This window comes from Schistocerca cancellata, chromosome 3 (genome assembly GCF_023864275.1).
Source record: "Schistocerca cancellata isolate TAMUIC-IGC-003103 chromosome 3, iqSchCanc2.1, whole genome shotgun sequence".
Classification (NCBI taxonomy): Eukaryota; Metazoa; Arthropoda; class Insecta; order Orthoptera; family Acrididae; genus Schistocerca; species Schistocerca cancellata.
Genome location: NC_064628.1, coordinates 159,172,106 through 159,198,530, shown reverse-complemented (window position 1 = coordinate 159,198,530; position 26,425 = coordinate 159,172,106). Strand labels below are relative to the sequence as shown.

The 26,425-nt window shown below is 42.0% G+C and overlaps 3 non-coding genes across 3 annotated transcripts; 1 reads left to right on the top strand and 2 right to left on the bottom strand.

Moving 5' to 3' along the window:
* Positions 1–5,308: 5,308 nt before the first annotated feature.
* Positions 5,309–5,383, bottom strand: Trnat-ugu (transfer RNA threonine (anticodon UGU)). The gene has a single exon. It is a non-coding gene; the product is annotated as a tRNA-Thr (tRNA).
* An 11,397-nt stretch (positions 5,384–16,780) lies between these two features.
* Positions 16,781–16,855, bottom strand: Trnat-ugu (transfer RNA threonine (anticodon UGU)). Its single transcript has one exon. It is a non-coding gene; the product is annotated as a tRNA-Thr (tRNA).
* Positions 16,856–17,296: 441 nt separating this feature from the next.
* On the top strand, positions 17,297–17,371 carry Trnat-ugu (transfer RNA threonine (anticodon UGU)). Its single transcript has one exon. It is a non-coding gene; the product is annotated as a tRNA-Thr (tRNA).
* The last annotated feature ends 9,054 nt before the right edge of the window (positions 17,372–26,425 follow it).

Below are 26,425 nucleotides of genomic sequence, written 5' to 3'. Positions count from 1 at the left end.
GGACCGGTGGTCACATTAACGTAACTGGACTTTGTAAGCATGAATAGGTTAAAAATACCGTCTATGCCTGAATAGATAAAAGTCAGATATACCTTCTAACAATTCTTACTTCAAGTCCCTCAGTTTTCCCATTGATGTAGCTCGTTTGTAGGTACGTGCAGTGTCACGAAGTTTTTTCTTTTTGCACAGCCCAGACCGTTTTTCGCGTCCTTTCTCCCATCACTCTGCTGCACAAGCATTGTACAGTATTCTTCAGTTACTGTATTGTCCTTTGCGAGATACTCAGTATGAAGCATTATTTCTGCATCCCGGTAAACACTAGCCATAAAATTTCGGAAAGGTGAAATCTACTCCACCTTCAATGGTGCTTGGCCTCTGGGATTCACCAACAACTGTCATAATTGTTTCGTTTCTGGCGTGAAGTGGTCAACGCAAATAGCAAGTTGGCGCACAATGTCACTGTGATTCTTTTATAGTGATTTTAGTAATCGTAAAAAATTAGCTTTTGCACTTGCTTTTGGTCAACGTTCAACAAATGTGTCAACCGTTTGGAACAAATGTTTCACATAGTTACGTATTCATGGAGAATGTACTGTTGTATTTCTCCTGGTATGACGCACTATCACACATACACCGAAAATCATCTGTCTCTAGTACTATATTTGACAGTTTCTCGATGTTATCGTCCGTGGTTCCAGAGCGAGTTGGCGCACTGGTTAAGCACACTGGAGTCGCATCAGAAGGATGACGGTTCAAATCCCTATCCGGTTTTCCGAGATTTCGCTAAGTAGCTTAAGGCTGATTCTGTTCCTCATATTTCACCCAATGCGAGCTTGTGCTCCGTATCTGATGACGTCGCCGTGGACGAGAATTTGAACCCATCTTCCTTCCTTCCTTCGTTGTTGCCGTTATGAGACGTCCATCACCTGAATCAACTTCGAGAGAAATGTTAACGAACTGAATTCACTTGTTTTTATCTTATTTTTTTTTAAAAAAAGGAAAGGATACTCTTCTTATAAGCCTTCAGTCAACTTGGTACGATTTTTCGTGGGTGACAAACCGCCGAAAACAGAATTTTATGACCGTACGATATTTCAGTTTATAGTCTTGAACGAAAAATATAAGATAAAATAATTTTAAAAATCCACACAAAGTAAACCATTCGGATGAACAATTCTTTACCAAAGTGCAAGTTTATAGATTGCCTTTCTTCCACTCACAGCACTCGTAATAAAGGCAGCACTAATTATAGTCATCTACGGCAGTTACTGACGATATTTTCAACGATTTGGAGTAAGGTAATAGTACAGGTGAATTACCGCTTTGTTGACCAAGTTCATTAGATAATACAGAGATAAATTTTCTTAAATTTGGTCGGAAATTTGTCAGACTGTCTCCAGTTTTCACAGTAATGTAAAACAGCAATTGGGCCTGGATTTTAACGAAAAACTAGTTCAAGGAACCCACGAAAATCCTCTGTGATAACAGCTGGATGAGAATTTGGAGACTATTCCTCAGTGCTCCGAGTCGTATTTAACTGAAAAGATGGGTCACCTGTCAAGACCTTACGGAAGTTTATAGTAATTTTCGATCTCGCCGCAAACGCTGCAGGCGAATGAAGCAGACTTATTATGCTGGAAACGGCGAAGAGGAGCGCAACATGCACCTGGCACACCGTTCAGATGTGAATAAGAGTTTCCCTAGTATTGCCCTAAGCGACTCGCAATCCAAGGCTTTGCTTTGTGACCGCCAAGTTCTTTGTTTGTCTGCACATTGCACTGCCGACAACAGAAAGCACGAGCGTTTTGTAATCTCTTTACTTAACGTTGTAAAATGTGTGTGTGTGTGTGTGTCTGTTTGAGAGACACATACGGAGAGAGAAAGAGAGAGAAACTTAGGGCACGAGTAAAAAGCGGGACAAACAAAGAAGAAGAAGGAGGAGGCGGAGAAGAAGAAGGCCGGCCGGAGTGGCCGTGCGGTTCTAGGCGCTGCAGTCTGGAACCGAGCGACCGCTACGGTCGCAGGTTCGAATCCTGCCTCGGGCATGGATGTGTGTCATGTCCTTAGGTTAGTTAGGTTTAATTAGTTCTAAGTTCTAGGTGACATGACCTCAGAAGTTAAGTCGCGTAGTGCACAGAGCCATTTGAACCATTTTGAATTTAGAAGAAGAAGAAGAAGAAGAGCCCTCAAGCGAGTGAATATTACTGAATAAAATAAGACATTTTAGCAAATCTGCCCGCCGAGCACGCTCGTATCTCCTCCTTCAGCTGCCCTCAGTTCATGACATATCGTCGTACTCACAAGGGGAGGCCATGACGTTGGGATCATAGATTTACTTCAAACTTTGTACACATTTAGTAGACCATTAAAACATAACGTGTAAGTAGTAAGGTGCACTAGTCTTGCAATTCCGAGAAAATCGCAAGAGAAGTTTTACGCTTCTTGTATGTGCCTTACGTAAATGTGCATAGCGCCGGACGTTTGAGTTCATGGTGGTCACGTGGTTTGCGTTCGAGCTTCGCAAGACGAACGTATGTGAGGCAACGGTTCGCCTCCAGCTCAAACTTAATTTTTAATCTCTTTTTTTTTTCATTTGTGGTCATATATGGTTTGTGTCCAAACTATTGGAAGAAAGAGAAATTTTGCAAAATATCAACAAGGTGTGTTTCCCCTTAGAAACTCAACATTCCATGTAGATGCGGAAAACTGTATTAATTCTACATCTACATACATACTCCGCAAGCCACCTGACGGTGTATGGCGGAGGGTACCTTGAGTACCTCCATCGGTTCTCCCCTCTATTCCAGTCTCGTATTGTTCGTGGAAAGAAAGATTGTCGGTATGCCTCTGTGTGGGCTCTAATCTCTCTGATTTTATCCTCATGGTCTCTTCGCGAGTTATACATAGGAGGGAGCAATATACTGCTTGACTCCTTGGAGAAGGTATGTTCTCGAAACTTCAATAAAATCCCGTACCGAGCTACTGAGCGTCTCTCTTGGAGAGTCTTCCACTGGAGTTTATCTATCATCTCCGTAATGCTTTTGCGATTACTAAATGATCCTGTAACGAAGCGCGCTGCTCTCTGTTGGATCTTCTCTATCTCTTCTATCAACCCTATCTGGTGCGGATCCCACAATGGTGAGCAGTATTCAAGCAGTGGGCGAACAAGTGTACTGTAACCTACTTCCTTTGTTTTCGGACTGCATTTCCTTAGGATTCTTCCAGTGAATCTCAGTCTGGCATTTGCTTTACCGACGTTTAATTTTATATGGTCATTCCATTTTAAATCATTCCTAATGCCTATTGGCAGATAATTTATGGAATTAACTGCTTCCAGTTGCTGACCTGCTGTATTGTAACTAAATGATAAAGGATTTTTCTTTCTATGTATTCGCAGCACATTACACTTGTCTACATTGAGATTCAGTTACCATTCCCTGCACCATGCGTCAATTCCTTGCAGATCCTCCTCCATTTCAGTACAATTTTCCATTGTTACAACCTCTCGATATACTGCAGCAGCATCCGCAAAAATCCTCAGTGAACTTCCGATGTTATCCACAAGATTATTTATATATATTGTGAATAGCAACGGTCCTACGACACTCCCCTGCGGCACACCTGAAATCATTCTTACTTCGGAAGACTTCTCTCCGTTGAAAATGATATGCTGCGTTCTGTTATCTAGTAACTCTTCAATCCAATCACACAATTGGTCCGATAGTCCATATGCTCTTACTTTGTTCATTAAACGACTGTGGGGAATTGTATCAAACGCCTTGCGGAAGTCAAGAAACACGGAATGTACCTGGGAACCCGTGTTAGATAGATTAGTAAGACAGACACAATCCTGCATCGTGTGATGTCGAGAGCACATCCGACGAGCAGTTGTACATTACTCTTGTGGCCTGGCACGTTGTCACTTATACTACATTACTGAATAACGTCATTCGCATAATTATTTATCGAGGTCTGACTAGAGCTTTCAAAACCTGTCCCTCGTCTTTGAAATTTTAATTAAAAATAGTCAAACAGTCAAATAACATAAGAAATTCACTACAGCTTCATGAAAAAATATTGATTAAAAATTAACTGTTAGCGGGAATCGAACCAACACCTCGTCCACGATCCTCTTGCATAGCGCGAACGCTAACCAAGTGTCCACGCTGACTTCTTAGTGCCGTAAACTTCGCACAGATACATCTGTTACGTAACAAAAATGGTTCAAATGGCTCTGAGCACTATGGGACTTAACATCTATGGTCATCAGTCCCCTAGAACTTAGAACTACTTAAACCTAACTAATCTAAGGACAGCACACAACACCCAGTCATGTTACGTAACAGAAGCGTAAAACTTCTCTTTCTTTTTTCTCGGAATCGCCAGAGTAGTGCACCTTGCTACTTGCACATTTTGTTGTTTTAACGGCCTACCGGACTGCACAAAGTTTGAAGTAAATTCGTGATCCCAACGTCGTGGCCTCCCCCAAGTCAGAAAAAAAGAGGCCGACTTTCAGGTTAATTAAATCTTTTCAAACGTACCCAGAAGTTGTTTCACTTTTTAAATGTAGCGATTTCGTATCTCTAATTACGGTTTACAAGAACCAGTACCCAAAGGTAACTAGTACTACTCTACACGATATACCGCAGTTGCCTCCCGTGGCCGATATCGGAAACACGTGGCGACATTACGGTGAATAAAAACCACATCCCTTTTTTCGACTGCTGTATACACTGCGCAAGTCCGAATAGCTTTACGAGCAAGTTGCCTGGTCATTACAAAAGCAGAGGACATTCTGATATGCTTGAGGCGCGCAGGTAAATGCACGAGACGACCGAAGCGCCCTTGCTCCTGTTGCAATAATATTGTGGTCGACTTAGCCTGTGCTTACAAACGCAAATGTCGACAGTGATACATCAAGGAACGCTCTTGTTAGTGTCACATACAAGAAAGTTTTCTGACAATTCGCAACTACGCGCCACAAATGAAATCTCGTATTACTGTTTCTGTGCTTTTTACGAGCCATGTCCGAAGTATCGTAATGATAGTGACAAAGAGTACCCATGACCCTGCTGTTTTCAAGCCGTCTTCTCTACTCAGACTCATGACTCGTTTCTGCTTCTGTCCACAGCTCGGGGGCTCCATTCTTAGCATTATTTGATGTATACATGACGGTACTATCTGTTCCCGAAAGAACAGTTACCGTGGATGACCATGCAGCTTTGCTAGAAATGAAATGATAATTAAATGGACACCCTAGCTGCAAACAGGCGTTGATGTACTTCATTGGGGACACGTTGAAAATGTGTGCCCCGATCGGGACTCGAACCCGGGATCTCCTGCTTACATGGCAGACGCTCTATCCATCTGAGCCACCGTGGGCACAGAGGATAGTGCGTCTGCAGGGACTTATCCCTTGCACACTCCCCGTGAGATCCACTTTCCCAACATGTCCACACCACTACATTCGTACTGCGCCTAATTTATCTCTGTCACCTCCTCAGGGTGTTCAATAAACACAGCCGGAAGAGCAAAAAAATATATAAAAAAAATTTTAAAAAATTAAAAAGTACTTCAAATAGCGCTAAAAATTCATTTCCAGTCTGGAAGAAACATGGCGAAACTGCTATTGCACGTAAAAACTAATATAAATTGATTATTTTCAAAGTTAAGAGTTTACTGTTGTTAACTGGAGTTAACTTAACCAGACGAGAGTTTTCATCGTTTTGGCCAAAATGATCATTCATAAACAAAAAACTACACAGAATGAAGCGAAGAAAAAAGTAAGCTAGTTACAGTCAAATCCATACATCGCACGTCAGAGTTTTGAATGCTTTTGTTTTTAATGTATTAGAGGGAGGGGGGGGGGGGAGATATTGTCTAGTACCATCACGGTAACATGTTGTGAACAACCACGTATGTAGCGCGAAACGGTTTAAATACCATCGTTTTCGTCGTCGTCTTCATTCCGAGGACTGTGCTATTACCTGTTCCAAGCGCACAAGTAAAATCACGGTTTAAACACCAGTCTGATACATACATACACTACCACTACGAGAGCCTAGTCAATTAAAAGCGAAAAGCTGTTAATTGTGATGTTCAAAAATGGTTCAAATGGCTCTGAGCACTATGGGACTTAACAGCTGTGGTCATCAGACCCCTAGAACTTAGAACTACTTAAACCTAACTAACCTAAGGACATCACACACATCAACGCCCGAGGCAGGATTCGAACCTGCGACCGTAGCAGTCGCGCGGTTCCGGGCTGCGCGCCTAGAACCGCGAGACCACCGCGGCCGGCAATTGTGATGTAATAATCATGTAATATACGAGAACAAGCATAGTCACCACCAAGAAAGTCCAGCCACAGTAATTATGTGACCAGCAGCAGGAATTAAGACGAATATTAATATTTGTTGTATGAGTATAAGGCAGTGGCCTAGGAAAAATTCACTACATAACGTTTCGTATTCCAGTACTGGAGACATCATAAGCACCAAAACATCTAGAACAGGAAAGAAGAGGAACTGAAATTAGACAAGTTGTGAGCCTCTACATAAAACAAATAGCGCCAAGTCCTTCCCACTATGAGATCCATAACAAAAGTCGGCGCGACTCACTAAGGAATCGCTCCTACCAATTTCGTCCAAATTTTTGGTATGTACAGGTCTTGGCCAGAAATAAAAGTGATAGGAGGAGGAAGCTTCAGATGCCAGACATTTAGAGAAAACAGTATTTTTTAACCGGCCGGGGTGAGGCATTAGCCATTTATATTAGCGTGGTTTTCAGGCAGCAGTTGTTGGATCGGAATGAGTACAGAACGGTAATACCAAATTTGTGGGTCGTGTGATCGAGCCCCTAGCCGGAAACATTGTTTTTTTTATTTTTAATTTACTTAAACTGCAAATAAATCAAGGTAATACTTCAAGTATTGTATTTATTGTGATGAAACTCTTTGCGCCGGAGAACAAATTTCTTCTGTGTATTGACTCGTGGGGAGGACAAACAGTTATATAACGAGATTTTTCAAGGCGAAGAAGGATTGCCACCGTGCAGTATTAAAGTGATTCTTACCAAATACACACATCTAGTGCAACCGTGCGATCTCATCAGTGAATGAATCTGATCAGAAAGCTCTAAAACAGCTCTTATCTTGTGGAGAGACACGAAGAATAAGTCACATCCCGAGAAGACTGCATCAGAATACTCTCCATTGTACATCACAAGCTATCCCCACCACTATTTGGCAAAATGAAGCGTTTACTGTCAAACTGAGCGATGAGAGAGAACCTTTTATGAATGTAAACCAAGTATGTTATTGATTAGAAAATTTAAAACAACCACATAACTGTAACAATGCAACACCTATAATGTGTGCAAGACGCCGAGAAAATTACTGCTTCCGCTGTTTTTAGGAAAATATTATCCTACCCCAAGTAATAAAAGTATTTAATTTCATACAAGAAGCTCTCGTGTACTCCTTAAAATTCCGTCCTCGAAATTTGTTTGTAATCCCAAATTTTCCTTTACCTTTCCTTTTCATGACTTTTACGAAAATATTAATAAACACAATATATTGAGCATTAGCTTGGATTATTTACAGTTTAAGTAACTTAAAAATTGAAAACAATAAATTTTCTGCATGGGGACTCGATCCAACGCCGCTCGTATTACCCCTTGTACTCCTACCACAGCGCAGACTGTTACCTGAGAGCTACACTAACATCAGTGGTTCATCCCTCGCCCAACCAGCACCAGAAATGCTATTTTCTTCTAAAAGCTTGCCCATCTGGATCTCCCTCTTCTGCCTGCATATACCATGAATTTGGACGAAATCGCTGATGACGAATAGGTGCACTCTCTGTTTAAGCAATCTTAGGCAGCTCTCTGATGACGTGATGAACCGAGCACTGCCTGGATACTATAGTTGTAGACTATCATAAGTAAACGTGGACTACGGTAGTTTTCCTAGTAGCCTAGGTCAGTTAAGATCGTAACCGCATTACCTGAGCTTCCTTAAGTGTGTTACATGCCTATCGGGCGTTACTTGATTTCCATCGCTTTGCGTATGCGGGCAGTGTCTTACTGTAGATTCCCGTAGAAACCGGAATTTGTGAACCGTCCGGAAACTGAGTGAGGATATATAACACGCCACGTAACCTACGGAACATTTTTGTTCCACGTAGTTATCCTCGTGTCTGTTACTTAAGTATAAACGGAATTTATTACAAAATTGAAATTTTCAATGTTTAATTCATGTTTTATGCTGAAATTGTTGATTTGTGGCATGAAACAAATGGATGTTGCCGCAAAAGTTTTTAAAAATACAGATTTATCACATAGCTCTAAAAAACGTTATTTCCCCAGTAACAATTTAAAATTTTAAAAAATCCTAACCAAAAATGTATCAGACATGGCGTCAATACGTAGTCAAACTTATTTAAAACATGTTTCTGTCATTCATAAACAACTTTAGGGTTTGTCAATAATAACAGGAAACACTTGCCTTTGATCATGATGAAAAACTATCTATTGAGAACAAAATAAAAACAATAACTATATAAACGTTTTAAGTTTGTGCTTGTAAACTGTACTTGCATCAAAATTATCAAAATTATTATAATTGCTTTGGTTACTTAAAAGGGCAGAAAGTACGCAATTAACTAATTTTTATTACTCATAAAATGCCATTCATGTTCTGTGAGAATGTAAAATACACATTGAACTAACACTGAATGAAGTGCAGTTCTAATTATGTGCAAAACAAACAACCAAACAAACATAAAAACGAAGAGAAGTCGTTGGCTCCCTGTGTCTCTCTTACACATTCATTTAGGTTTCTGTCCCAACCAGTGCTATCAATACTTCCGGTAATCCTAACATTTACTAAGGCAATTATGTACTATACCAGAACTATAAAACCGTAGTTTTGGTAGAGTGTAACTCTAGTAGAATCATTATGAACAGTTTGGGTTTCTGATACGTTAAAGCCTCTAATGATGCCTCCAGCATTGGAAGACGAAACTTTAGACAGACAATTATGCTTCGACCACGACATTACAAGTCCTGAAAGCTTGTCTTCTATTGTTAAGACGAATAGCTTCACTCTGTTGATAATTGTCAGTTCCAGTGTTCTAAACGAATTTCCGAATACGCTACAGACTCCGATCCAAAGATAACACCATAACAGTGAGCAATATTAACTATAGACTGGCAGTTCATTTATTCAGATTTGTTATCACAACTCCATCTGCGGTTGACAGTAAAAGAGGTATACACAAATACATTATTAATTGAAAAATGAACAGTGTTATCCACTAGTGAATCTAACTGTGGCACAGGGAATGAACGAAACAAATACAAAACCCGTTGACCATCTTTCAAATGCAGAGGTTGTTTCCGCTTAAAAACTTCTGCACCATAGAAGACTACTCGACCAAAAAAAAAAATCAATTTAAAACCTGTAAATGGCTACCATAAATTTTAGTTTCTAAATCGTAATTACAGATCTGTAACTACGATTTACAAATTAACATTTACATGTATTTAAACAGTAAAGAACATTCCTTATGTTTAACAGCCATAATAATAGAAAAACCTACTGATGATGCTGCAATTGCTGTGAAACATGTCTAGGACAAAAAACAAAATTGTTTGTTAAAAGACCCCACCCAAAGACATATATTATTGTTGAAGCAAACACAGACAAAAGAGCTTCAACTTCAAGATGATTAAACAGTGCTAATAAACAACGAAAAATATTGAAATTAATGATTGTATAGCTGCGCATACACAAAAGTAAACACATGCAGCATGCGGGTAATAAACAGATAGGCAAATACAAATTTCGAAGGCATCTAAATTAATAGGAAATGTTAGTGAAATAATTCTTGGAAATTTCACACATATAACGTCGTTACTTTAGTTCGCTTTAAACATTTAATTTTATTTTTGATAGCGCATTATTGTCGGTTTCTTAGATGAAACATACGTGGCGCACAGATTATTTGCTACAGAAAACCCCTTACGTACTCGCATAGGAAGACATATACATAGAATGTGTTCCCCGTGTACCACGAATACATAAATCAAATACCAAAAATGCGCTGAAAAACGCAACAAAGTGAATTTCATTTTAGTAACGATATACACCACAGCTTCAGTTTCGGAGTGGCAGTAAATATAAGTATGCATGCGATCAGGTTACAGAATTAATTTACTTCGGACATACATAGCAGAGTTCCGTATATATTGTTGACACTATGTTACTTTATATTGAATACGTAACTTCCATTTGCTTCCAGCTGGTTTATCCACGCACCAAGATATTCTGCCAATGAATTCTGCCTCGAGATGCTGTTAGGTGATTTGAAATCACACGATGTCGCATCCGGGTGCCCCGCGCTGCTGGCTACCTTACGACTCTGGCTTTATCTAAAAACTGCCCTTTTCCTGTCTAACTGCTATTTCTACATCCTATTCGTAGTGAAAAATAGCAAATACTCACTAAATAAATGTCATTCATTTCAACTGTTAGCGAGGTGGCACAGTGGTTAGCACGCTGGACTCGCATTCAGGATGACGACGGTTCGAACCCGCGCCCGGACATCCTGCTTCAGGTTTTCCGTATTCTCACTAAATCACTCGAGGAAAATGCCGGGATGGTTCCTTTCAAAGTGCACAGCCGCCTTCCTTCCACATCCTTTACTAATCCGATTGGACAGATGACCTCGCTGTTTGGTCCCCTCTCCCAGATCAACCATCCAACCACAAAAGTTCATCATCGCTCAACATATGGCGTGCTCGAAGTGCATATTGCGCGCCAAAGATATGCTAAGGAAAATAACCTCCTTCACCTAGACAGGAAACAAAAGAACACAGAAAACATTTTCCAATTTTATCATTGCAATGTTACTCGCACATTTTTCTTTGTTGCTCTCCAAGTACGGCGAAACAATGCTATAAAAGCCCATGAGGACTATCGCACGTAAAACCCCAAATGTCATGTCTAACAAAGCTGTATGTTTTCCTTTAATTGGCTCGATCAGTAATTTAATTTCTTGTTAGTAGATAATGGAGTATTATCTTCAGTAGGGCAGTGCATAGTAATCCAAGTAGTGTTCACGCCAGAATGATAATTGTCAGCTTCATTTTCATCAAGAAAAGATGGCGGGCCAAAATTCTCACCAACCAATAACATGATTTAAATTGTTGGGTCTGGGTAGGGGTATCCGTGATCAGTACTAACAGAAAATCAGTTAATTACTGAAAATTAACCTCAATTGATTCGTTATCTACGTTTAAATGCATCAGTACATATTTCAGTGTGCATTAACATATTCGCTCATTGCCGCAAACAGTATTGAATCTTCCACTGCATTGAAGAACGCAATGTTGAAACGCAGGCTCCCGGGGCTCAGGCTCTTGACTGTAGGTATTGCAGCAAGCTGACCTTTACAGATCGCTGACGATTAAATGCGTTATTTGCAAACAACCCGTCTGGTTTTGACAGCAACGGCAATGGTGCTCGGAGAAGTTAAATTCTGTAGGACTTGTTTCCATCGGAAATTCTGACTGGGAGACTGAAACGGCAAATTCAAAACCAGGGCTGGCCATTATATTTCGTTTCTCGAATGGCAAACGAACCGTGGAAATGAAGTGACCACGTTCTCTCTGTATTTCAAAAGCTTCTGGCAAAACTTTCAGGTAAATTTCGCTATTAATCATGCTTTTCATTTAAGCTAGCACTTTTGTATTAAAACTCTTCTCGAAATAATGCGCACGAAGAAATAAACAATTCAGTTTAGGTATTGCAGCAATGTTTTTTGTTACGTTTAACTTATCCCTACTTGTAATACTATACGATACAAAAAAAATCTTTGATGGGTTGACTGTTTCGATGTCTGCCTTAAATGGTTTAGAGAAACTGCTAGAATGTATACACTATGTGATCAAAAGTACCTGGACACCTGGCTGAAAATGACTTACAAGTTCGTGGCGCCCTCCATCGGTAATTCTGGAATTCAATATGGTGTTGGCCCACCCTTAGCCTTGATGGTAGCTCCCAATGTCACCGGCATATTTTCAATCAGGTGCTGGAAGGTTTCTTAGGGAATGGCAGCCTATTCTTCACGGATTTCTGCAGGGAGGAGAGGTATCGATGTCGGTCGATGAGGCCTGGCACGAAGTTGGCGATCCAAAAATTCCAAAGGTGTTCTTTAGGATTCACGTCAGGACTCTGTACAGGTCAGTCCATTACAGGGATGTTACTGTTGTGTAACCACTCCGCCATAGGCCGTGCATTATGCACAGGTGCTCAATCGTGTTGAAAGATGCAATCGCCATCCCCGAATTTCTCTTCAACAGTGGGAAGCAAGAAGGTGCTTAAAACATTAATGTAGGCCTGTGGTGTGATAGTGCCACGCAAAATAACAAGGGGCGAAAGACCCCTCCGTGAAAAACACGATCACACCATAACACAACCGCCTCCGAATTTTACTGTTGGCACTACACTCGCTGGCAGATGACATTCACTAGGCATTCGCCATACCCACACCCTGCCATCGGGCCGCCACATTATGTACCGTGATTCGTCACTCCACACAACGTTTTTCTACTGTTCAGTCGTCCAATATTTAGGCTCCTTACGCCAAGCGAGGCGACGTTTGGCATTTACCAGCGTAATGTGTGGCTTACGAGCAGCTGCTCGACCATGAAATCCAAGTTTTCCCACCTTCCGCCTAACGATCACAGTACTTGCAGTGGATCCTGATGCAGTTTGGAATTCCTGTGTGATGGTCTGGATAGAGGTCTGCCTATTACACATTACGACCCTCTTCAACTGTCGGTGGTCTCTGTCAGTCAACAGACGATGTCGGCCTGTACGCTTTTGTGCTGTACGTGTCCCTTCACGTTTCCACTTCACTATCACATCGGAAACAGTGGACCTAGGGATGTTTAGGAGTGTGGAGATCTCGCGTACAGACGTATGGCACAAGTGACACCCAATCACCTGACCACGTTCGAAGTCCGTGAATTCCGCGGAGCGCACCATTCTGCTCTCTCACGATGTCTAATGACTACTGAGGTCGCTGATATGGAGTAGCTGGCAGTGGGTGGCAGCACAATGCTCGTAATATGAGAAACGTATGTTTTTGGGAGTGTCTGGATACTCTTTATCACATAGTGTATCTCCACTTTCGGACTCAGAATGTAATCGGATTCTCCACCGCCTCTCATTCAATCACTTTGCTATTTTGACTTGGAGTACATAATTTGGCGGTCATATTTGACTTTGAAGATGCTAAATAGCGAATATCTGGATAGATAAAGTGAGATTCTACACTTTTCTTGAAAAAATATGGAATCTCAACTTTTTATTCTTGAATGATTTTCAAATTAACATTCCCAAGAAATTAGGACAAAAACGACGCAGTGCCATCGAGCACTTGACGCTTGATACTACAGGCGCACATTTAAAATTATGTAGACCACATAAAATAATGTTTAAAATATAGAAGCCACCAGCTGCAATTATCCATGACTTACCAGTGACGTTAGATACACATCAAAATCTTCTTTTGAAGGAACTTCATATTTATGACATTGATGGCACAAGTAGTGACGAGTTTACATCATATTTACGTCACCTAGAGACCATATTTCACAGCTCAGTCTGTTTGCGTAAAATCTGACTAGGAAATAATCATTAACGTTAAGCAACAGGCTTCAACATTGGCGTCACTACTATTACTTTTATTTGTAAATGCTGTCCAACCGTACAGCGAAAGAACATAACAAATCTCTCGGCTGGCGGTGCAAATCAAGTAAGTGAAACTCATATAGGGACTTTCGGTAATATGACCTAGGTTCGCTGCCAGGCTACATAGAGCGCTGGAAGTTTATCAGTTCATCATCTCGGTTTCGTTTTGGGTGATTTAAAGTCTCTCATATTTATTTTCGTTCTATAGTACATGGAAGCTGCTTTCATCGCATTGTGTTCTTGATTACGGCTTCCTGTGTGTACTGGCCTCTTTAAATTACATTTTGAGTATGTTGTTCGTATTCTACTTGATTTTTCAAAAAATGGTTCAAATGGCTCTGAGCACTATGAGACTTAACATCTGAGTTCATCAGTCCCCTAGAACGTAGAACTACTTAAACCTAACTAACCTAAGGACATCACACACATCCATTCCCGAGGCACAATTCGAACCTGCGACCGTAGCGGTCGCGCGGTTCCAGACTGTAGCGCCTAGAACCGCTCGGCCACCCCGGCTGGTACTTGATTTTTGTCGTATCCTTAATACTTGGTGAAGTAAACTATTCCGTACTTTTTTGTTTCATATAAGACAGAAGCTGGTTTTGTCGCATAGTGCTCTGAACTCTAGAATTAAATGCATTATAAATATATTGCTCATATTCTGCATTTTTTTTTTTTTCGCATTCACTTTTCGTACTTTCTCGCGTTTGATGGAGAACTTCATGTTATCTGTTTTGAAAAAAATAGTATTTAACTTTATTACATCTTGTTACGGTATGAGTATGTATTTCTGCGTTAAATGATGATGCTTATTGCCCCTGAGTTTGCTTTGTAGTGTTAGTTACAGAGTGTGCAGCAAAAATATTCTACATCGAAATGCATGTTTGTACATGGGATTGTGTGGTATAGTGTGAAAGTACTTCCACCGTACTGGATGCTACTGCATTTAGTAAACTGTATTTGTAGCGAAGTTACTAGTAAAGCCAGGGATGTAAACATGGGAGTGTGTGTTATTTGCTTTTAAATCATCATTGGAAAGGAGAATGACAGTAGTACATTAATTTCTGCTAAAATTTATTGTCCTTCGCACCTGTTAATAGCGTGCGAACTTATTGGCGTAACTGCTGTTGTATTTTTAACATTTGCAGGGAAGAATGCCTCACTAACTAAGACTACAAAACGTAACTCAGTGGCAAGAAGCAACACCACTCAAAGCAAAAATACATATTTATTCCGTAACAAGATGTGATAGAGTTTAATGATAAATCTGTCAAAAGCTGCTAGAAAGGAGGCGACACCCGGATTCGTAAGCAGGAACGAATAGGCATGAATCCGCAGAAAACTATGCGACGATACCAGCCCCCATCTTAGGTGAAACAAAAACAAATATGGAATCATTTACTCCACAAAATATTACGAAACAGAACAGAATACGAGCAACATATTCAAAACGCAGTTCCAAGAGTGCAGTACTCACGAGATCGCTTGATAATGAACATAGTGCGGTGAAACGAACTTCCGTGTGATGCCATGTCAGATGATTTTGACCTGTGCTAAGGTGCAATTATTTACACCTGTTGGTAGTTCCACGGTCGAAATTGCAATATTGTGTTTGGCAAATAAATAATTTTACAGTCAAAAGGCGACTACGACACCATTTACAAAATTTTACGTGATGTGAATCACAGTTACGATAAGTTAATCTTAGATTTTGATTTACACATCTCGAAAGTATTACTTTGCAACGTCACAAAAACCTTTCGGTTTCCAAGCAGGTACTTTACTGGTAGACTACGGGGTCCGTTCGTAAAGGGCAAATGGAAAAATTATCATCTAAATGGCGTATTTTGAATTAAAAATATGGATTTTCGTGCCATATTTTGCTCGTATTCAAAGTTCACTGCCAGTACACTAGGAATGCTGTTGTCCTGTTCTGCTTCCGTATGATAATATGGACCTTCTACTTCTTATGTTTTGTTGTTCTGTGGTACAAAAGTCTTAATAATATACGCCAGAGATGCGCCAGCGGAAGAAACATGTAAATGGAATTTTCAGTAAAATGATCGGTTATAAATGGACTACCATTTAACACAGCAAAAATTGCAGTCCATACAATTAGGTTGTAGGCAGCTAACGGCAATCAAACCACTATTCAAGTTATTTTATGAGACTGAAGGTTTCAGCGCTTCCGGAGAAATACCATGCACACACTACTGAAGATAACAAAGGCAGATAAATGCGAGGACCGTCGCACTGAAAGCTTAAAAGCTCATCTATCAAAGTTGCTAACAAGAATAATATACGGAAGAATGGAAAAGAAAACAGCGAGTCTCTTAGAGGACTATCATTTGGGCTTTGGGAAAGACAGAGGCACCAGAGAGGTAGTTCTGACGTATGTAACATATCGTTTCCGGACTGCACCTCTTTGCTCGTTCCTATGATTATTGTGTATGCCATAGAAAGATGTTTTTCTCTAGACTAAATGTATTGGGCCGATTTTTCCATAATCTTCATAAATGGGCACTGATCTGGGCTTATGAGGCCGGTTCAGAGTCGAGTGATTTCCCACGATGGCCGTTGTTTTCCAACATCCAACACCCGTTGTGTTCGTGACAGAAAGTAGCATCGTACAGAAGCGCTTTAAGAGGGAGCAGCAAATGGCCGATGAAAATGTTTGCGTTCTGCCCTTGATTCTGATTGTTACATAATTTAACACGGCGGTTTGGAGCCGGAGAAATTGACGAGTCAGTCGGGAGCCCTCGCAGGGTACAGAAGCCGTCTGCCCTCTGGAGTGGAGGAGGTGTTTTCGTAGCGTATGATACTTCAGGATTAACCGAGTTATTTCGTGCAGTACGAAAAACTGATAGCATTCGTAAGTGCACTCCCGGCGGGGAGCCTGGACTTTGGGGTGAGTCATTCAGGTTTCCTGCGCGAGTGTTGTCTTTTATGATAATTAAATAGACACCCTAGCTGCAAACAGGCGTTGATGTACTTCATCGGGGACATGTTGAAAATGTGTGCCCCGACCGGGACTCGAACCCGGGATCTCTTGCTTACATGGCAGACGCTCTATCCATCTGAGCCACCGCGGGCACAGAGGATAGTGCGTCTGCAGGGACTTATCCCTTGCACTCTCCCCGTGAGATCCACATTCCCAACATGTCCACACCACTACATTCGTAGTGCGCCTAAAGATAAAGATGATTAGTGTAATAAGTGAAAAAATCAAAATAAAATCAACAATTATATAAATTAAATAGAGATAATCCCAGAGTGCCCAATACAGCATCCCACAGTGCCCCAGAGAGCATCCCACAGTGCCCCAGAGAGCATCCCACAGTGCCTCAGAGAGCATCCCAGAGTGCCCCAGAGGGCTACAACACCAAGAAGAATCGCTTCTCGGCTTTTGGCAAGATCAATGTGTAATTAGACAATAATAAGCAGGCGTTAATGTAGTGGTGTGGACATGTTGGGAATGTGGATCTCACGGGGAGCGTGCAAGGGATAAGTCCCTGCAGACGCACTATCCTCTGTGCCCGCGGTGGCTCAGATGGATAGAGCGTCTGCCATGTAAGCAGGAGATCTCGGGTTCGAGTCCCGGTCGGGGCACACATTTTCAACATGTCCCCAATGAAGTAAAACGCCTGTTTGCAGCTAGGGCGTCTAATTATGATTTTATTTCTAGCAAAGCTGCATGGTCATCCACGGTAACTGTTCTTTCGGGAACAGATACTACCGTCATATATATGTTGTCTTTCAGCTAGCGAACAGACACTCAATAGACAAAGATTGTAGAGTGAAATATCTAGTTGGACGCAGGTGTTTAGTGATCGGAACGGACTTGGCAAATTTATCGCTGAATCCAATGAGTCTCACTTGTTTCCATGCAAATTTGAGTGTGGTAATTTATGTGCGATTTTTTCGCCTGACGATTTTGAACTGTATCTTATAACTGTTTTGCTGACGTGGATATTATCGGCGGAAATTGCTAGCAGCCAGTTGGAGGCGGTGTATGAACTGTTAGCGGTAAACACATTCCAATCGAGTGGCTGAACCTCGGAATCTTACTGAGAGTAGATGAGTAGCCACAAGGCTTGTAGTTATTGACCTTGGAGTAGTGAAAACTTTAACCTTGTGTCGTGGGTCCAACTGCGGCTGGCGACACTTATTTGGAGTGATTACATAGACACAGTAGTGCATAGAATGACCCAGAAGAAAGTGTCTGTCAATAAAAATGATGTAAGGTGTTTGAACTCTCATAAAAATAGGAATGAGCTGTAAGGTAAGGTGGATATATATATATATATATATATATATATATATATATATATATATGTGTGTGTGTGTGTGTGTGTGTGTGTGTGTGTGTGTGTGTGTGTGGCACAGAAACAGCAGGCTTTACGAGTGTCTGCTCCATGGTGTTTATAACCTAGCTCCAGTGAGGGTATAGATTGACAAAAATGTGTTTTTTGTACGCCCTGCAGTGAAGGCTGCACTGCAAAACAGGCATGTTGTGTGGGAACTGTATCAGCCTGCCACATTAATCTGCTTTGCAGGGTAGCTTTCATATCAGAGGCAAGAAATGGTCTTTCAGGCCCCAATATGTAGGCTGCTTTGTATGTCAGATATGTTGTGTTGGAGTAGTATCAGCTTGCTTTATCGATCTGCTTTGCCTGATGGCCTATACATCAGGGGCAAATAAATTATTTTGAAGCCCCTGATGTGTAGCTTGCCTTGCATGACAGGTATATTGTGGGGAGTACTAATGGTCCGCTTTATTGAACTGTATCATGTGCCAGTGAGCATGGCTGGGGACAGGTGAGTTGGTTAGAGGAGGGGATGAACAGAGTGAGAGGGAGGTGGATGTGGACAGAAAGAGTGGTGGAGGGGGAGACACATAAGAAATGTGGAAGGTAGGAGGGTATTGGTCAGTCGGAAAAGGAGGAGGGGGAGATGGATATGGAAAGGGAGAGGGGAGGAAGATATGGTTAGAGTGACAGAGAGGAAGACATGGTTAGAGAGAGGTGGTGGAGGAAATGGACAAAGAGAGGGTTAGGAGGAGATGAAGAGACAGAGAGAGTGAGTGGGGTGAAGAAGATAGATAGATAGAGGTGGGAGGATGAGATGGGTAGACAGAGGGAGGAAGAGGTGGAGACAGAGAGCAGGAGGACGTGTGGCAATATATATTGTTTGAATCCATAAAATGGCGAAGCAGTGGGGAAAAGGATAGTATACAATATGCACAAGAACCAAGAGGGAACAGTAAGAATGAAAGGCCAAAATATGATCAATGACGAGAACTAGAGAGAGATTTAAGACTGGGATTAAATGTGAGGGTGAAAGGAAGTAAATGATAGAGGCTTGGCAGCCCTTTTGGCGTAGCAGCCGAGCCATCGGTGAAGGAAATCTGAGACGATACAGTCTGCTCATGATTCTGACAAACCTCTAGCTAGAGTACCGAAGAGTGCCTATGAGTTGCGTAGCGACTAACGCATAAGCATGTACTTTTATCGACGTGAACTGTCCACTGTACAGGCTTATTTGTCTTGATACCGTATACACTCGTGATTGGATCGTACAGCGCACAGCACCCTCAGGTTGTGGAACCATAGCTAATAGTGTAACTCACTATACTTTCTTCACAAAACGTGAACCGATTTTTACATAGCGTACCGAGTATATGCACTTCAAGCCCTTTGTCCTCTTCCCCTGAAATAACTTCTGTCAAACTACGTCTGCATCTGCACTCCGTAAACCACCTTACGGGATGTGGCGGAGGGTAGTTTGTGTACCATTGTCACTTCCCCCTTACCTCAACTGTAAGGTAGGTCGGTGTAGGAGAATGATGTAGAGAGGATTTGTTGTCACTAAGACCTCTCCTAAGCGTTACTGGTTTGCAGGATAAAGACGGAGATCTCAAATCATGGCATACTGGTTTCAAATCAGATGCCCTAAATTATTTTTATTGTTAATCCAAATTGCAATAATTGTACATTACCTGCCAGATGTGCTAACAAAGCCATGGAAATGGAAAAAACCACTTGTCCAACACAGACATTATTAGTTCTAAAAGAGCATTGAAGGAAGTGAAACAGGTCTAGCACTTAATTTTGAGGATAGCCCGTTTGGGTTTTATTGGCATGTCTTGTGACAGGGTTTATGCGAACCTCCACGATACCTCTCCTGCCAATCTCTTCTTATCAGAGAAGAACTCCCAAATAACGTCCTCAATTATTCGTTGTATATATTCCAGTCACTGTCTTTCCCTCCCAAATAACGTCCTCAATTATTCGTTGGATATATTCCAGTCACTGTCTTTCCCTACAGGTTTACCATCTACAGCTTCCTTTAGCACTGTCAAACTTATTTCCCGAGGTCTTAAAGCACACCATGTTGTCCTGGCTCTTCGAGTCAGTTTTTTTCAAATATTGCCTTCCTTGCAGGTTCTGCGTACTATAGCCTAATTTCTCACCTAGTTAGTCCACTCAGTATTCAACAGCCTTCTGCAACGCCACATCTTAAACGGTCTGATCATCTCTTTGGTTTTTCCCCACATTCCATGATTCGCTTACGCACAGTGTTGTGCTCCAGACGCAGATTCTCAGACATTTCGCTAGAAATTAAGGCTTATGTTTGATACAAGTAGAATTTTATTGCGAGGAAGATCCTTTTTCTTGTGCTAGTCTGCTTCTTACATTCTCGTTGCTTCCTTCCTTACATGTTATTTTGCTTTCAAGATAACAGAATTCTTTTACTTCGTCTACTATTTAGTACCCAACTTCGATGTTAAGTTTATCTACTGTTTTATTTCTTCCACTCCTCAATAAATTCACCTCTCTGTGGTTTACTCACCGTCCATGTTCTGTACTTATTCCATTAAACATATCCTGTAATTCTTCCTCACTTTCACTGTGGTTGGCAATGTCATCAGCGACAGGTCATCTCATTCCCCGTTCAGCCATCCTGATTTGGGTTTTCCGTGATTCGCTTCAGGCAAATGCTGGGATGGTTCCTTTGAAAGGGCTCGGCCGAATTCCTTCCCCGTCCTTCTTTAATCCAATGAGACCAATGACCTCACTGTCTGGTCTCCCCCAACCAACCCAACCAAGGTCATCTCGTCGTTTTACAGAATTTCCAATTTTTTAGTGATAATTTCAAATCTTTGTAGAAATTCAAAAAAATTGTTGGGCAACTCTATTTTCAGTCTAGAATGTGATGGAGTACTTTCCAAAAAAAAATTCTCACTAGCTGCTAGGAAAAAAAAAATGAAAACTAACGTTACAAGAAATTTTGGAGGAAAATAATGTTTTACTTCAACCTGCGGTAGTAACAGAATCACTAATGTAACTGGACTGAAAGAAAAATATATAAACATCCTCAGAGTTTACAGATGCATATGCTGCATCTTTTATTTTGGGAACATAAAAGTATTCTGAGATAAAAAATAAAATATTGTATGAGGTGTGAAACTGCCGACTGCGTAGCGAAAAATGTAGTTGCAGATGAATTTTCGTTCTGTAGGACTGCGAAGAAACTTCCCGAGAGAAAGTTGTTCAGTGGCTCCGTGTCTTCAGATTCACTGTCGCTTGTTTCAGCCAGGTGTATCATCACAGTTTCCACTATGGTGTCTCTTAAACCCTGCTAAAGAAATCAGTTTATTGCAACGCTTCTGCGTGTTTTACGCATGTCTCCCAGTCCTTCTGAGTAACATTGTCAAGAACTTCGTGTGTTAGATTCTCGACATAGCAAATTTGAAAGTAGTATTTCCTTTCGCTAATTCTCGCTTTACTCGGGCTCATATAAACTCAGTGGTATTATACTGGCAGTGATACGGCGGTAGACGTACCACTTTTGGTGTCCCATTTCGTTTGCCACTTGATCTAATTCGTAAGTCTTTTTGGCACCTACGATTTCTTCCTTAGACAGGAGTTCATCCTTCGTTTCATCGACTGAAAATGAAACATTCTTTCTGTTTAACCACTCCATAATATCTGCCTTGCGTCAGTTTGAACGTGGCAGCTTTTCTATCTGAATGGAGTGGTAGCTGGATTTATCCATCACGATAACTGACCCTTCTTCCAGGGCAGACAGCAGTCGATTAAACCAATTCTTAAAAATTTCTCCATTCATTTCTGAATGGTAATCGGATTGGCAAGACCTTTTCCCACCACTGAAAACAAGGTAGGGTTCTGGTGTGAAGCCTGTGGTTAATGAACCAACGTGGGTAATGATGCCTCTACTAGTAGGCACTTTCAAACCGCCGTTTCCTTTGGAGTCGTGCCATAAATACTTATTGGTGTGGTTCAATGAAACCCAAGTTTCATCCAAGTACACTACAGGCCTTCAGCACGCAAGAAGTGTATTGTACGCAAAAAGTTCGCTCTTATTGATGCAATGTCTCTGCGTCCCATTAAGAATCTCCGTTCGTCATTACAATTCTTGAATCGGAAACCGAGGGAGCGGAGAAGACGAAGAACGGAGGTGTCTGAGCCCGAGTAATTAATTTTTTCACGGATGTCAGGCTTATTTTTTTAGCCATTGGATACTCTCCTCTGTCGTAATATCCAAGTACAATTCTATGCACGAGCTCTTTGTTAAAATCGTCCAAGTCAGCTGATTTCCGTTCACGTTAGTATCCCTTTCTTGGAGAATCGAAACACTCATCATGTCTGGAGATCCTGCCAATGACACAGATTTGCTAATACAGTTGACTTGGAGATACCACACGCTTTAGCAATAAGTTTATGAATTGGCGCAAAATTTAAGTTATTCCTCGCTTCTTCATTGTCGGCCAGATCAGTAAAAAACTTGAGTACATTCGGTATAACAATTTTCGATTGTTTACGAATGACTTTTCGCCCTTTACGCACACCGACCGGAGGAGTACTACAAGTAGGCCGTTGCTCTAGCATTGTTGTGCGCCACCGAACACACGTCAAAGCATCTTTCTAAAGACAGTAAGACACTGAGATCAGACTTGAACACTCGATATAGCACGGTAAGACTGAGCTCTCAGCTGCTCTGGCCTACAGATTACAGAGAACTAAAGGACCGGTAAAGCCTGTGTGTGTATATTGCTTATTTCTTATGTGCGAGCCTCTGAACTTGATCTGACTAATACCTGCCACACGGGATGGTGACCCAGCCTAACATTGTTAGACATTGCATTTTCGGTACGTACTTTTCCTTGATGCGCTGCCCCTGTCTAAAACCCCTCATTTCTCAGAAGTAAGGCGTTTAGCACTGTTGTAGAACTAAGTAACCAACAGAAACTGGGCTGACAGCGAAGGGCAGGAGGGAGAGAGTGCCGGTTTAACGAGCGAGGGCTGTCAGAACTCCTTTTAAGAAAAGCCATAAAAGCGGCCGTTAGCGGCTTCCCGTACACAGCGGAGCAGCGGTGAATCCCGGCAAAGCCAAATGTGACGACGCACTCGCCTCTGTAGGCACTGCCCCCCCCCCCCCACCCTCCCTACCGCTCCTCGTCCTGTAGCCATTCCGTGAATCGTGAAAGCAAGTAAGGGTCCTGTGGTTTTTCTCCGCACTGGCTGAACCTGCCTTGAATGGCAGGCGGTCATTGAGTGTCTGTTGGCATCCACAACGTTACGGACACATCTGTTGTTCGAACGAATCATATCTCTTCAATGACCAACCGAAGCGAGCTTTAATATAACTGAACTAACTTATCGGACAGGCTGATAGCTTTAGAAATATCAATATGAAGTTACTGCGAATACATTTGTTGAAACACCAAGTACGTCATCTGTCTTTTTGAACTTTGTCCTTAGCTCGTATTTGTCAACATGACTTGTGTGAAGTTCGACAAATGAAGCTGGCGTAAAAGATTCTCGTTTAATGATAAGCGTCAGAGAAATCACATTTCTTTGAAGAATGAAATAGTGGCGCAATTGCAAACTTAATTCTAAACCAGTGGGAATGTGGTACCACTTCTTCCTGTCAATGCAGCCATATGCATTGGTAATAACTGTCTAAACGTGGAATAACTAGATCGTTCAGTCTTCGTCTGAGCAGGCCCATTCGTCTTGCTGTAGTCTAACTTTATGTCAATACGGTCTCATTTCTTTATAGATAGTGAGTTCAATTTTGGAGATTTGATCTGTTGAAAACAAAAGAGTCGGTAATCTTCTAAATGATTTGATGCGGCCCACCAAGAATTTCTCTCCCATGCCAACCTTTTCATCTCAGAGGAGCACTTGAAGCCTACGACCTGAATTACTTGTTTGGTGTATTCCAGTCTTTGTCTTCCTCTATAGTTTTTACCTCTACAGCTCCCTCCACTACAGTCTAAATTATTCCCTGGCGTCTTAAAAAAATGCCTTACCTTCATGTCCCAGCCGCGCGGCCTATGACTCCATGTCACGAATTGCGCGGCCTCTCCCATCGGAGGTTCGAGTCCTCCCTCGGGCATGGGTGTGTGTGTTGTCCATAGCGTAAGTTACTTTAAGTTAGTTTAAGTAGTGTGTAGGTCTAGGGACCGATGACGTCAACAGTTTGCTCCCTTATGAATTCACACACATTTGAACATTCTGCCCCTTCTTCCTCTCAGTGTTTTCCAATCATTCCTCTCCTCGCCAACACTGCAGAGAGCGTCCTCATTCCTTACCTTTTCTGTCCACCTAATTTTCAACATTCTTCTGAGGCACTAACTTTCAGATGCTTCTATTCTCTTCTGTTGCTGTTTTTCCACAGTCCACATCTCCCTACCATACAATGCTGTGTTCCAGACGTCATTCTCAGAAACTACTTCCTCAAATTGAGTCATATGTTTAATAGTAGTAGAGTTCTCTTGGGCAAGAATGCCCTTATTGCCAGTGCTAGGTTGTTTATGACTTCCTTGCTCCGTCCATTGTGGCTTATATTGCTGCCTAGGTTGCAGAATTCCTTAACTTCATCTGATTCGTGATCGTCAAGTGAAGTTAAGTTTCTCGCTGTTCTCATTTATGCTACTTCTCATTACTTTCCTGTATCTCCGGTTTACTCTCTGTGTATTTGTTTAATAGTTATCATTTGCCTGCATCCCTAAGTTTTGCTTGTAGCCGGCCGGAGTGGCCGAGCGGTTCTAAGCGCTTTAGTCTGGCACCGCGCGACCGCTACGGTCGCAGGTTCGAATCCTGCCTCGGGCATGGATGTGTGTGATGTCCTTAGGTTAGTAAGGTTTAAGTAGTTCAGAGTTCTAGGGGACTGATGACCTCAGATGTTAAGTCCCATAATGCTCAGAGCCATTTTGCTCGTAGTGGCTCTTTGGTAATTCCTTGTACGTTTCTAAGTAAGTGGCTCTTCCGCTCACAGTAGAGAATTAAGTGTTCCGGAGATCCGTATTCCCCACATGGGCAGTCGCCGATTTCGGTTAGAAAAACTTTTTACATAACACCAGCTAACATGAGGAGCATAAGATGATGTGCGGTTTTCACTTTTGGAGAAGAGTTTGGGTTTACATGAGGTGCTGTATGCTGAGAAGATTTCTTGCTCGTTACTCCACACATCAAAAAAAGTTTTGCATCGCCTCGGTTCTGAGAGTTCCGTAACCTGTACAGAAAATTGGAATGGAGATCAACATTAACGTCATTTCCGCCCTTTTTATTGCTCATGAAAACCACACATTGCATGTTGTTCCACCATACAGTGAGACCTTTAGATGTGGTAGTCCAAATTGCTGTACACACCGATACCTCTAATACCCAGTAGCACGCTTCTTGCATTTATCCATGACTGTATTCGAAGTAACATGTTCATCAAAGCACTGTTGGTCCAGATTATCCCACACCTCAACGGAGATTCGACGTAGATCCCTCAGACTGGTTGGTGGCTCACGTCGTCCGTAAACAGCCCTTTGCAGTCTATCCCAGACATGTTTGATAGGTTCATGTCTGGAGAACATGCTGGCCATTCTAGTCGAGCGATGTCGTTACCCTGAAGGAAGTCATCCACGAAGTGTGCACGATGGGGGCGCGAATTGTCGTCCATGAGGAGGAATGCCTCGCCAATATGCTGCCGATATGATTCTACTATCGGTCGCAGAATGGCAGTCACGTATCGTACAGCCGTCACGGCACCTTCCATGACCACCAGCGGCTTACGTCGGCCCCACATAATGCCACCCCAAAACAGAAGGGATCCTCCATCTTGCTGCACTCGCTGGACAGTGTGGTTAAGGCGTTCAGCCTGACCGGGTTGACTCCAAACACTTGTACGACGAATGTCTGGTTGAAGGCATATGCGACACTCATCGGTGAAGAGAACTTGATGCCAATCCTGAGCGGTCCATTCGGCATGTTGTTGAGCCCATCTGTACCGCGCTGCATATTGTGGTGGTTACAAAGATGAACTTCGCCATGGACGTCGGAAGTAAAGTTGCGCATCATGCAGCCTATTGCGCACAGTTTGAGTCGTAACACGACATCCTATGGCTGCGCGAAGAGCATTAATCAAAATAGTGGCGTCCCTGTCAGGATTCCTCTGAGCCGTAATCCGTAGGTAGCGGTCATCCACTGCAGTAGTAGCCCTTGGGCGGCCTGAGCGAGTCATGTCATCGACATTTCCTGTGATTCTGTATCTCCTCTATGTCCGAACAATATCGCTTTGGTTCACTCCAAGACGCCTGGACATTTCCCTTGCTGAAAGCCCTTCCTGGAACAAAGTATCAAT